Source organism: Petaurus breviceps, unplaced genomic scaffold (assembly GCF_028583685.1).
Source record: "Petaurus breviceps papuanus isolate PSGF00001 unplaced genomic scaffold, PetGlider_PUasm1.0 90847, whole genome shotgun sequence".
NCBI lineage: Eukaryota > Metazoa > Chordata > Mammalia > Diprotodontia > Petauridae > Petaurus > Petaurus breviceps.
The window spans coordinates 9981068-9986477 of record NW_027187360.1 but is presented as its reverse complement, the minus strand read 5'-3'; the positions used below and the strand labels follow the sequence as shown (position 1 = coordinate 9986477).

The 5410-nt window shown below is 38.8% G+C and overlaps 1 pseudogene; it reads right to left on the bottom strand.

Annotated features, from left to right (window-relative positions):
- Positions 1-2942: 2942 nt before the first annotated feature.
- On the bottom strand, positions 2943-4548 carry LOC138149600 (eukaryotic translation initiation factor 3 subunit L-like; annotated as a pseudogene).
- Positions 4549-5410: the final 862 nt, after the last annotated feature.

Sequence of the window (5410 nt, the reverse complement as noted above, 5' to 3'; positions counted from 1 at the left end):
TCCATGATGCTATAAATGAATGTTTGAAAAAGCAATTTTGTGCACCACTATTTGCATAGAGAAAACGGTAAAGAATTGTCTTTCTGATTTTGATCTCTACTTTAAGACATTTACATTCCTTCACTTCAATTCAACAGCAAACATTTAATCACCTAGTCACAGAATTTTAGTTGTTAAATGTCTAGTATGTGCTAGGCACTATAGACAAAAAGAAATAAGTGAAACAATCCCTGTCCTCGAGGAGCTTGGGTCTTATTGGAAGGTTCCAACGTGTACACAGATAATTAGATATAAGGCAATTTGAGAGAGGAGAGGGCAGTAACAAATGGGGGATAAGTGACAGCTTTATAGAGGACAGGGAACCTGTGTTGAAGAAGCAAGTTAAGGTTTCCCAAAGGCAGGTTTTTAAGAGAAATAAGTGACTGCAGCATAGTTTAGCAGATATAAGTTAGTGTACTGCTAATCATTTTTGCTCAGTACATCATGTTAGAATGTGACCCGTCTTTCAATATACTTTCTGGAATGTTAAAAACTATTGTTGGGGCGACCAGGTAGCACAGCGAATGAGAGCACCGGCTCCAGTGTCGGGATGACCTGGATATCTAATCCCAGGCTCAGACACTTAGCACCCACCCAGAAACACCTGGCCGTGTAACCTTGAGCAAGTTACTTAACCCCGATTGCTTTAAAAAAAAACAACTATTGTTGCTATGTCTCTTTTACTTTGGACACATTAATCCTCCTTAAAGACAGGTTGTTTTTGTTTTTTGGACTTTCTGTCCAAATTCTCAAATTGACAATGCATCTTTCATTTTTCATCTCTTAGCCTTGGTTGGCTTGGAGATATCTTGAAGTATGTGTGGGTGTTTTATATAAATGATACAGTTTTTTAGAACATGATGCATCTTATCCAAAAGAAATCATCTCCCCTCAGATCATTGCAAACTTTTTTTTACATTAAAGACAAGGCTTAAGTCAGATTTTCTCCCTGTTACCTTAAACATCTCTTATTCAGGAATGGTACAAATTGATACCAAACTTGATTTAATATCTAAGCTTATTCTTGTCTACCACCCTGCTGACTCACCCTCTGTACCAGAGTCCTTGCTCTGGAGGACTTAAACCTTTCTATTCTGGAAAATCCACACAATTTTTACTAGTGAGTGCTTCACCTGGCCCAGTAGATTTGTCTGGTGGCAGTCATTTTACACCCAGACATCTTGGTTTCAACCACAGGTGCATTCTTCTTCTTCTCTCCACCTTTCAAGTTCTAGATCCACAGTTATAACAATACTGCTGTTACTCCTCTTTGGACACCATTCTTCTATTTGTGTTGATCCCCCTTTAGAATGAAAGTTGCTTGAAGGCAAGCCTACCTTGATCTTGTGTTTCTTTCCCCAGTACTTATAAAAGTGTTTGGTACATACTAAGTCCTGAAAATATTTTTTTCATTCAATTATTCATGCATTTATTCTTCCATAGTTTAAATTTTACAGAAAATGATATATAATACAATGTATTATAGTTCTCAAGATTCTAGAAACTCAAAACCAAGAAGGTGGCCACATAGACTATCTAAGTATAAGACCAATCTTGACTTTAATAAATAGGATTACTTTATTTTTAATAGAATTTTATTTTTGGGGGCAGCTAGGTGGTGCAGTGAATAGAGCACCAGTCTTGGAGTCAGGAGGACCTGATTTCAAATCCTGCCTCAGACTCTTACACACACACACACACACACACACACACCTAGCCATATGACCTTGGGCAAGTCACTTAACTCCAATTGCCCCTTCAAAAAAAAAGAAAAAAAGAATTTAATTTTTTTTCTAATTGTAAGTAAAGGCAATTTTTAACATTCATTAAAAATATAAGTTCAATTTTTCTCCCTCCATCCTTCCCTTACAATCCGCTCCCTAGGACAGTAAACAATTTGATATAGGTTATGTACATATCATGTAAAACTTCTTTCTGTATTAGTCATGTTGCAGAAGAAGAAACAGGCCAAAAGAAAAGGACCACAAAAAAGGAAGTGAAAATACTATGTTTCAATACACATTCAAACTCCAGCATTTTTCTCTCTATATAGATAGCGTTTTCCATCACAAGTCTTTTGTAATTATCTTGGATCATTGTACTGCTGACAAGAGCTAATCTTTCACAGTTGATCATCACACCATGTCTCTGATACTGATACAATGTTTTCCTGGTTCTGCTCACTTCATTTAGCATCAGTTCATGTAAGCTGTTTCAGGTTTTTCTGAAAGCTTCTGGCCAGTGATTTCTTTTATCACAATAAAATTCCATTATAATAATATCTCTCAACTTATTCAGTCATTCCACAATCAATAGGCATCTGCTCAGTTTCCAATTCTTTGCCTCCACAAAAAGAGCTGCTATTGATACTTTATATATACACCATTTTCCCTTTTTTAATATTCTCTTTGGTATACCAACCTAGGATTAGTATTGCAGGATCAAAGGGTGCCCTTTGGGTATGATTTCAAATTGTTTTCCAGAATAGTTAGATATGTTCCTAACTCTACCAATAGTGCATTAGTGTCCCAATTTTCCTACATCTTCTACAACATTTATCATTTTCTTTTTCTCTCATATTAGCCAATCTGATAGGAGTGAGTTAGTGCCTGAGTTGTTTTAATTTGCATTTCCCTAATCAATAGTGATTTAGAGCATTTCTTCATATGACTATAGACAGGTTTAAATTATTGTTCTGAAAATGGTTTGTTTATATTCTTTGACCATTTATTAACTGGGTAACAACTTGGGTTTTTTTTTTCTCTTCCTGGGATTTATTTAAATGTTCTTCCCCAGCAAGGAAGGCCTGCTGGTCTGGACACTACAAGACTGAAAACATGTTATGCCGCCTGGATGTCAGCATCCACAGGAATTCTGGATAAATGTGGAGAGACAGTGCACACTCAGGGTTTCTGGACCATCTTCATTAGGGTTCAGTTGAGCTCCTCAAATTAATGGATCTCTCAAATGAAAAAGTCTCCCAAATCGCGGGTCACCTTGGTATCAGACTACTGGAACCAGCTGTACAGAGCCGAGATGCTGCTCGTCCACAACAGGTTCTTCATCTTGTGCTTGAAGAAAAGCAACTGGATGAGGAATTCCTGCTCATGAGGTTCAGGAAGCTGGCCAACTTGACATAGACATGGCGGCATAGAGCTTAAGGAAGCTGGGGATGTTGGAGAGCTGGGCCTGCTGCTGCACCTCCTCCCCAAACACCTTCAGCTGCTGTAGGAAGCACTGCTTGTAGTAGTTGGGATGCATTTTGTCCTAGTGATGGAGGACAGAACCTTAGAGCAGGAGAAGCTGAAGAGCTCCTCAGACACCTGTGGGTCACCCTTCTGCATGCGCAGCATCTTGTCTCCATACTTCTCCCACAGCTGCAGGTGAATGCTCTCGTCGATGTGCATGAGGTACATGGTCAGGGCGATAGCCAGCAGGGCCTGAATTTATCTGCTCATTCTGCTTGTTGATCATCTCATACTTGTGCATCATCCTCTGGAACATGCTCTTGGTCCTATGAATGTAGAGCAAGTTGTTGGCAAAGACGTGGATAGCATCCTGGTATTGGCACATCATCAAATAGGCAAAGCCCACATAGTAGTAGGTAGTGACCTGGCACTCAGATACCCAGGAATACATGCTCTTCTTGTTGAGCTCAATGTTCTCTAGCACCTTGGTGGCCTGGCAATCCCCCAAGAGGGATTGTAGCTAGAGCAGCTCCACCAGGCTGAAGAAGCAGAGCATTATATAGAGGGAGTGCTGGCCATACTCGCCAATCACACTCTTGGAGTCACCTCTGCTCATGTAAACCTCTAGCTGTCAGTTGATAATGTATTTGTCTTCCAGGGAGTGGAATGGGTTCAGGACTCTGTGGACATTCCAGATCTTGGACTGGAATGAAGAAAGTCAATTTCCTGACTTTTTGGTTATTCTGCTGGTAGATTAATTCATCAATGACATCCCACAGCCACTGGTTGGGCAGCTCAAGGAAGGCACGACCACCAACATTGAGAATGTAGTTGAAGAGGTTGCAGTAATTGTAGTAGGATTCAAACCTCTGTTCCAGGGAAGGCCCACTGTTGACTTTGGCATAGATGTGTCTATAATAAAATTCCTTATACAGGGTCAGGAAGATGGCATCATTGACAACTTACAAGGCAATGACCTACACTTCTGGCCAGGTTGTATTCTTGAAGAACCTTTCAGTCAGCTTGGTCCAGCTGTTCTCATAGATATCTTGGATCTTATAGACTTTCCGGCAGATGACATCACTGGACACCTGACTTGCCTGAAGCTCAAAGACTTTCTGGTTGATGAGGTCAGAGATGGTATTATGGAAGTACTGGACAAAGTTCCTGATCACTTCTGGAGTCACTTGGTAGGTCTGTTGTTCTAATGTTCATTCACTAGGTCCTGCTTCAGGTCTCCTGTGTGCATGTCATAGTCACCTGGGTAGGCATAGGGATTGTACACAACCTCATTGTCAAAATCCTCAGCCCAGTAGGACATAGCAGTGAATAAGAGTCTTGACTCAGAGAAAGAGTAAGCAATTCTGTGGTTGAATGACTTGACATTCTTATAAATTAGAATTATTTCTCTATATATTTCAGAAACAAGGCCTTTATTGGAGACACTTGCTATAAAGATAGTTTCCCAACTTTCTGGTTTACCTCTAATCTTGCTTGCATTGGATTTTTGTGCAAAACACTTTTTAATTTAATATAATCAAAATTATACATTTTGCATTTCATAATGTTCTCTATCTCTTGTCTGGTTACAAATTCTTCCCTTTTCCATACTTCTGACAGGTAAACTCTTCTTTGCTCTCCTAATTTGCTTATGGTCTCATCCTTTATGTCTAAATCATGTATCCATTTTGACCTTATCTTGATATATGGTATAAGACGTTTGTCAATAGCTAATTTCTTCCATGCTGTTTTCCATTTTCTCCCGAAGTTTTAGCCAAATGGTGAGTACATATCCTAAAAGCTGGAGTCTTTGGGTTTATCAAACACTAGGTTACTATGATCATTTACTACTCTGTCTTGTGTACCCAATCTACTCCAGTGATCCACAACTCCATTTCTTCTCTAATACCAGGCTGATTGGATGATTAATATATTATAATACTGTTTGAGATCTGGTATGGTGAAATCAACTTTCATTTGCATTTTTTCCCACTAATTTCCTTGATATTCTTGACCTTTGGTTTTCCAGATTAATTTTGTTGTTGTTTTTTCTAGCTCTGCAAAATAAATTTTTATAGTTTGGTATGGTACTGAAAAAATTAATATAGAATATAATACACAATATTCATTTTATTATATTGGCTAGATCTACCTACAAGCAATTGATATTTTCCTAATTGTTT